Consider the following 8,978-nt stretch of genomic DNA (forward strand, 5'->3'; position numbering starts at 1 on the left):
TTTCCTGATTTGGATCAAAGTCCCCCAGTTCTACCTGATCCATTTCATTGGTCTCTTCTACTTCCTTCCTCTCAGGTGAGAGTTTTTCCAGCAGTGCAAGTTTATCAGGAGAGAGAAAGACATTTTCAGGAAAGTTTACCTTAAATTCGATGATTAGACAACTCTTTTCTTTCTTTCTTTTTTTTTTTTTTTTCAATTAGTTCAACACTAAGTTTATTATGGTTTTGGCATGACTCAATGGTAACTTTCTCCAAATATTATAACCATTTGCAAATCAGATAAGCAGTGGGAGATAAAACTGTGGCTCATAAAAATAAAATCAAGAAAACAGCATCATTGTATATTAGTTCTTAGAGATTTGCTTTAAATATCCTTGAAAATCAGGAGTCAGTTTATCAAAACAGTTCACTCTGTATGGGCACTTTCTTTTCACAAAGGAATCAGATAGAAATATGGTTAAGGTCTTATCATGTTTTGAAGAAAACCAGTAGTCTGAAGATAAATTCTGATTGAAGTGCTAATAATAACTTTAGCTATATTTCCAATCTGTCCTGTCTCCTCATGGATGAGCTAACCCTTTTCATATGGTCTATGATAAATTGACATGCTTTCATTTAGCACACACTTGATGTCTCCATGCTTGACAATCTGACCTGGATGAGAGGTGATGACTATCGTTCGGTTGTCAAGAGTGGATTTTGGCTTTTGGAAGCCACACAGTGCTTCAACTGGCTATACAGCCATACACATGAAAAGATATTCTCCTCATTGAGTAAAAACAGCGTGATCCTTCTGATCTCACACAATGATAATGTCTCCTAGCTCCAGTACTGGTTCTTGGTCTTCTTCACCATGGAATGTTATCTTCTGGCCATCTTTCATGCCTTTGTCAATATGAGATTCTAGAATCTTCTTTTCTCTAACTATTTTTCTTCTGTTGAGTTCTTACAACTGTCTTTAGGGCTGATGTGCTCTCCATGGCCCTGGCATTCCATGCACACAGACTGAATTTGCTGAACCATTCCAGGTCCTATCTGAGGTTCTTTTTTTCTGTATTTTTTTGGGAAGGGTCTACAGGATGTTCAGGGTCTCACTACTAGATCAGACTCATAGTAATTCTCCTGTTTACAGACTCCAAAGTGTTGCAATTACAGGCATGCACCACCATGCACAGTCTCAATTGCTGTCTCAGCACACCCTGGGGACAGGGCCAGCATGCCAGGCCCAGGGATCGAACCATGCACCTGCTTGCAGGGGCTTTAATCTGCTGAGCTATTTGGCCAGCTCTGATGTATTCTTATTTGTATTCCAATACCTTGGCAGTTGGGACAGCACTCCGCAGCTCCTTTCTTACCACCCTGGCCTTCACATTTGTCACAAATCACATTCTTCTGCAGAGCCAGTTTGCTTGTGGCACCATTTTATAACTCTTCTAAGGTAACCGAGAGCTGATGCACCACATTTTAACCTTTCCTTTCTCTCTGCATCCTTCCTCCTTTTACAAAAAGCATAGCAAAGATATCCATGGGGGAGCCGAAACTGTCACCTTCTGCACCTTCTTTAATTGCCTGCTCTCCTCCTTTGTCATACAATTCCCTTTTCTTAGCATCAGAGAGAACATCATAAGCTTGAGAAATCTGTTTAAACTTTTTGCCTTCATTTGGATTCTTATCAGGATAGTACTTCAAAACCAGTTTCCTATAAGCCTTTTTTAGTTCTTCTTGGGTGGCATTGGGTTTGACACCCAAATCATCATAATAAGTCATTTCTTTCACCATTTTCTAGAGGCGGTGAGCAGGCTAGGCTGCGGGGGGGTAGGCAGGAAGGAGCAGGTAGCCGTGCACAGTTCGATCAGCCACTGCTCCTCCATCTCTCAGTGTGTTCTGGAAAGTTCCCTCATGTATTCTTTTATTTATTTATTTATTTGGTAGCCGTGCACAGTTCGATCAGCCACTGCTCCTCCATCTCTCAGTGTGTTCTGGAAAGTTCCCTCATGTATTCTTTTATTTATTTATTTATTTTTGGTGGAACTGGGGAACTCAGGCCCTTGCGCTTGCCAGGGAAGCACTTATTCTACTGAGCCATTTCCCCGGCCCCTATATTCTTTCATTAAGGAGAAAGAGACAATAATGGAAGCCTGAATTCTAACCAGCAGAAATAAGTAAAAGTAGATCAACACATGTATATCATCTAGTTATCGGCACAAAAGTGCTTAGTAAAACATAGCACAGGTCAGCAGATAAACACAAAATGCATTTGTGCTCATTGATTTTAATACTTCTTGAAGATTGTTGACCCAGGCTTGGTTGGCTAATCTAGGCATAGTTTCCCTTGGGTATAATAGAGAAACATGTAAGCATAATCCACTCATACGCTCTGTTACATCAGTTGACACTCTATTTTCTGGTACGAATCCTATGGCAAATTCCAAGAATGGTGGCCAATACTCTTTTCCTATGATGTGAAGGTAAAGCCAAAAAGATATGCGACATTCTGATACAAGCAGAAATGAAAGTAAGTGCATTCACAAGATATTTCTATTGTAAATAAAATTTATGTAATCAATTCTGTTGTATCAATTTTACCTTTGCTAATAAAAAGATAGACTGTCAGATTAGATTAAAATCACATAAGATCAGGGAGACTGATGATAAAGGAATGAAAAAAAAGATAGCTAGGAAAATAGTAAGTAGAGCAAGAACTTGTGACTGTTTACCTTCAAGGATACTACACATAATAGTGGTTAGTGAGGGACTGGTAATATTTGGTTGCTGGATTTGATAAATTTAAAAATAAAAACAAGCAAGTTTTGCAACCTGAATTAAATTTAATAAAATAAGACTGCTGGCACAAATGATTATTAAGGAAAAAGTAGATCTCTATAAGAGAGTGAAAGGTATAATTTCTCAGACAAGAAGAAAAAAAAACCACCTTGAGTGAAATATCAATAAAATTACCATATAAAAATATATGCATATATATTAATGCTTATAATAGAAAATAAGATAGAAGAATAATTTGTGATTATTCAAATTAAAATTTTACAAAAAGAATCAACAAAATGAATCCAAAGAAAGCAGAAGATTAGAGAAGCTAATGAAATAGAAAACAAACAAATGAAGAGGCTCAAGAAAGAAAATTTAGTAATTTTGAAAGACAAGTTACATATATATATATATATATATATATATATATATATATATATAATATTTACCAAATGAAAGAGATAAGGCACAAGAGACTAATACAAGCAATATTTTAATAAAAATTCAAACAGATAGATTTATAGAAAAATATAGCCCTTAAAAACTGATTTAATAATAAATAGAAATCTAGATCAGTAGTTAAAAATTACTTCATATTTAAAATAGCAAGCTCACTTTTATTAACAAATTATTTGAAGTTGTAAAGAAAACAGACCATTCTAGCCTCATGTAACCTCTTCAGGAAATAGACCAAAAGACACAACTTCTATTCTAGTGTAATCTTTCCACCAAAATTCCCATAAGGGTTCTATATGAAAAGAACATTGCAAAGCATTCTTGGTGGAACTAGGGATTGAACTCAGGCCCTTAAATTGCCAGGGAAGCACTTATTCCACTGAGCCATCTCCCAGGCCCTGCAAAGCATTCTTGATTGTAAGTATGCATGCCAACATTAAAAACAGTATGGGTAGGGCCGGTGGTATAGTTCAGCGGACTAAGCGTTTGCTTAGATAAGCGCAGGAGCCAGGGTTCAATACCTGGCTCCGCCTGCCGCGCCGGCCCCACCTTCGGGTGCGCTGAGCCGGCGATGGAGTCCGGGCGCGGTGGCGCGCGCCTGTAATCCCAGCACTTGGGAGGCAGAAATCAGGAGGATCACTACTAATGTGGGCTATATAGTGAGACCCTGAGCAAAAAAAAAAAAAAAAAAAAAAAAAAAAAAAAAAAAAAAGAAAAAGAAAAACAGTATGGGTGAACCAACTCTGGCAGTGCATAAAATGATAATCCATCATAATAAAGTTGAGCTTGTAAGTATATTCCTGTAGGCAATGTTGATCCAAGGGGGAAATGAGGCACATGGGAGAGGAAATGGCAAGACGAACCTATGAAAAGGAACGATGTTTTAATCACCAGTTTATGTTCCCATTGGCTGCCTGGGCTCACTGGAAGAGGGGGTGCTCATTCCCACTCATTCCTGCTCATTCTTACACTGCGGGTCGTGTATGGAGGCTCATAAGCTAGCTATTGCATTTCTGCCTAGAGGCCAGACTCGCTTCAGTATCATGTATATAAAGGTATTTGACCACCATACAGCCAATTAATATGTTACACCACATTTACAGATTAAATGAAAATAAATTGTGATCCTCTCACTTGAAGCGGAAAATCGCTTTGCACACCTGAACGTCCATTTACCCCTACCAGCCTTTGCACCTTGGTACTCGTTCAACCCTCATAGTAAATGTCATTATTTATGGCAAATTTTAGAAGCATCTCCTTTAAAATTATGAATAAGACAAAGATTTCTATCGTTCTTCATCCATTTCAACATTGCAGTAGAGTTTCAGGCAAATAAAATATATGAAAAAAAATTTACAACTTTGACAAGAAGTAACACAATGATTATTTACAAATATTATTATTGATACAAAATTTTAAAAAATAGTTTATTAGAATTAACAAGAGAAAAGTTAGAAAGTGACTATAAGATATGAAACGAATACAAAAATTAACTATTTTGAAATACAACAGTAAATTTAAAAAGAAACTTTTAAAAATTACAATTTTTATTATACTCAGAAATGTACATTTAACAGTATACATGAAATGCCTGCTAGAAAACTTTATTGAAATATATTTTAAAAATAAATAAATGTTGAGCAAGTCATAGTTAGAAACACTCAATACTGATACCCTGAAAATTTTCTCTGAATTAAAGGAGGGTTTCAGTGTAAATCCAATCAAAATGCTCAAAAGAATTTTGTGGTATCTGACTAGCTTAAGATGATATCTGAATATGAGATCAAGTGGCCAAGAAGAGCCTGGATATTCCTGGGAAATAAAAATAAGGTAAAGGGAATTGTTCTGCCAGCTACCAGAATGACTATTACATTATACTAATTAAGAGACTGACATTAGACTATGTTCAAAAATTGAATCGTGAAAAATGATCTCAGAAATTTACTTTAGGGGCCGGGGAGATGGCTCAGTGGAATAAGCGCTTCCCTGGCAAGTGCAAGGGCCTAAGTTCAATCCCCCATTCTCCAAAAAAAAAAAAAAAAAAGAAAAGAAATTTACTTTATATGAAGAAAGGAGACACATAACTGAGATGGTATCTCATAAATTTTACAGCAATAATTATTCATAGAGGGGAAAAGAAGTCCTGTAATATACAGAAAATAATTTCAGGATCAAAAAGGTAGAAGTTTACAAAGAAGAGAAAACATTTAAAAGAATATTTTTATAACTTCATGGTAGAAAAGCTTCCATAAAATTTAAAAAGGATTAAGTAAAAAACTGATAAATTCAACAGCAGATCTAAGCTGCCTTAGCTGCAATTCCAAAATCCACAGAACCATGAAATATGAAAGTTTATTTTCATAGGCAACTTATTTTGTGGCAAAAACAAACACAAATCTTTTTTTCCTAGGGATTACTTATACCAGACGTGAACTCTCACTGATTGCACTGGGAGATACTAAGGAGTCTGACTATCAATTCCTTCTAGTTTCAGTTTGACTGGTCATAATATACAAGACATGCCCTGTATAATATTCCTAAAATAAAAAAAAATTGAATCTGAATTTTTTTCTGCTCCTAAGGAGTTCAATAAGAGTTTGTAGATCTGAATATTAACATTAAAGATGAGAAACACATTATTATCATTTTGTGTATGTTACTTAGCTCGATTTAGCCATTCAAAGATGTGTTTTGAAACATTGTCTTATGCATGATAAATATGTACATTTTATTGGTCAAATGAAAATAAATCAAAAAAGAAAAAAAAAACCCATGAGAACTACAACTTGGACTGGTACCCGAGTCATCCCTGACAGGTGGCAGGGAGGTGGGTGAGGAGGACTGCGCAGACAGGAAACAGGCAGCCAGAGATGGGTGATGCGTGATCCAGTTCCGTCTTCCTTTCTCGTTTCCATGTATGTTTCATGTATTGAGTGTGTTAAATAACACATTGAAAATATAGATTGAGAACATTTTAAAATCCCTCTCCATTCCTTTTCATTAAGAAAAAGAAGTGATTTTTTTTCTCACAAAATTGGTTTCATAAATCAGTATGGTCAGAGGCCACATGTGAAAGATTTACCCCCAAATACCTTCTTCTGTGTGTACCCAGGCCTGCAGGAACCTGTCAGCAGCCCTTGTTCCTAAATGGTCCAGGTGAAAGCCTAAAGCACGGCTTGCTGCGAAAGAGGTGAATTGACATTGTCTGACTGCTATGGTTTGTGTCTAGTTGTTTCCCTAAGGCCTCATGCAGTCATGGGGCGGGGATATCTAGAGTTTGAGATTAACTCATGATCCACTGGGATTATGGGTGTGAATGCTGCTTGGATTATGGGTGTGAGTACTGCACCTGGCCTGGGGCAGATGGCCTGAATGCAACATAAGGGTGACAGACCTGCTCTCTGCTGCCGCTGCTGCTATTCCTCCCTTGCCCTCTGCTCTCTGACGCCACCATGAATGGCTGCCCTCTGCCACGTGCCGCTCTGCCTTGGAGCCAGCTGAGTATGGACTGAACCCTCCAGCTACTGTGAGCTAAATAAACCTTTCCTTCCTTCAGTGTGAGTGTCTGCTATTTGTCCCAGCAATGAGAGAAGAGTAACTGTGACACCGACCCAAAAGGTGGTGACTTATTTCTCCCCTTTTTAGATGTGGACTAATTATTCCACAGGTGACCTGGCCTCTTTCAAAGCAGGGGCCGATTATGCCTGTGGTATGGTGGGTTCAGCGCCTGTGAAGAAGGAGCCCCAGCGCGCGGGGGGTGGGGGGCGGGAGGGGGGGTGCAGCCTGAAGGTGGGGCAGCGGCTGCTGGAACCTCCCCGCAGGGTCTCTGTGCGTTCCTTCAGTAAGCCATCTTCTGCTGGTAAAGCCAAAAAGTCAAAATGCACAGGAGAGAGGGCTTCCAAAGGAGGGTCGCGAACTGCTCAGCCCAAGACCAGTCCCCCCCCAACCTTTTATTTGGCGGAACCAGGGATTGTACTCAGGCCTTTGCGCTTGCCAGGCAACCGGCTTATTCTACTGAGCCATCTCCCCTGCCTAGTAAGCTGCAAGCCTTGGGTTTGGTCCCCAGTCCCTCTCCCCCAAAATAAATAAATAAATAAATAAATAAATAAATAAATAAATAAATAAACAAACAAACAAACTGGGGCTTTGCCGGGACCCTCAGGGATCGTCCTTACAGAGGTCTGGCTGAAAAGCCCAAGGGAGTTCCTGCGTGGTGGCCCTCCGGCCAGGGACTCCACAAGATGGGGATATTTTCCAAGCAATGTCCAGTAGCAGAGGAAGCAAAAGGAGGCCCTGCAACCCTGCCACTTTTCCTGTTTGCCAGGAAAGACACCCGACTCCACAGGGCAGGGCAGATACTCTTGAACTGGAGGTCCAATTTACAGTGGAAAGCAGAACCTTGTTTAGAGGCTGGCTAACGCTGTCCAGCTACTCTCTGGAAGGAGCAGCATATTTTTCATCATTCTCAATAATCTGCTTTGTCAAAAAATGTTAACATTTTTAGTTTCTTTTAAAAATTAAGTTGTTGAAAGTTAACAGAAATGTTACTATTGAAAGAATAACTAAGATTTTATTTTTACTTTCGAATCATCAATTAAAATAAATCTCTATGCTCTCTAGATTTTATTTTATTTTTTTGAACATAATGAAATTTTATTTTATTTTTTATTAATTTTATTGAGAAACAAATAGAAATGAGACAGTTTCAAAACAGGATAGCAGGACAGTTACAATAATTAATACATTGCATATTGTTGTCTTCGTAGTAGTTCTTCATAATACAAGATGCAGACATGATATCCTGTCCATATATGATTAGTACAAATCTTACTTCTCATTGAATTAAGAAAAAGTAACTGTGTATCTAACCTATTTTGTATATACAGATACAAAATGGTCCTTCATATATATCCCCCTTTTTCATTTAGTTTTGTAAGAGATGGGTATTCCATCGCCATTTAAATATTGTAGGTGTGTGAATTCAGCAAAATAATCCAATATAGTCCAGTAGTCATAGTGGCTTATCCATAGGACTGTGTAGACCTCAAAAGTCATCTCTGAAATTGCTGGGCTCCAGACTTTGTTCCCTGTTCTAGATGTGCTTTCTACCACCCTCTTTTTTTCCCCCATAATTTTATTGAGAAACAAATAGCAATGAGACAGTTTCAAATCAAATTGGTAGGACAGTTTCAATAATTAACACATTGCATACTCTCTTCCTAGTGGTTATTTGCTGTAAAAGATGCAGACATGATATCCTATTTACAAACACTATTGGTAAGCAAATCCCTCTACTCATTGAGTTAAGAGAATGTAGCTATAAATCTATCCTAACCATTTTGAATACACAGATACAAAATGGACATTCATCTGTATCCCCTTTTTTTGTTTACTTCCATCATTTAAATATTATAGGTGTGTGAAGTCAGCAAAATATTCCAAAATAGTCCAGTAGTCTATAATAGTATTGGGTCTTCTGCTTGACTGGCAATGTCAGAAATTGTTGACCTGAGTCCCCTACAGCTCAACATAACAGCATGGCTTTACTTCTTATATTTCATCTTTATACTTTTCTGCTGGATGGTTAAGACCAAGATAAAGCAAGACCTACGCAACAAGAATTGTAGCTTTTGTATCTGATAAGAATTTTATTCAGATAATATAAAATAAGATTTATTCAGATAATATAAAATAAGATTTTATATTATCACTTCGTGTATGCATCTATTGAGACATTCTCCGTATGATTCTGGAACT

General features: G+C 37.7%; 1 pseudogene; it reads right to left on the reverse strand.

Moving 5' to 3' along the window:
* Nucleotide 1: 1 nt before the first annotated feature.
* LOC101592930 lies at nt 2-1,778 on the reverse strand (annotated as a pseudogene).
* Between the last annotated feature and the right edge of the window lie 7,200 nt (nt 1,779-8,978).

This window comes from Octodon degus, unplaced genomic scaffold (genome assembly GCF_000260255.1).
Source record: "Octodon degus isolate 3935 unplaced genomic scaffold, OctDeg1.0 scaffold00050, whole genome shotgun sequence".
Classification (NCBI taxonomy): domain Eukaryota; kingdom Metazoa; phylum Chordata; class Mammalia; order Rodentia; family Octodontidae; genus Octodon; species Octodon degus.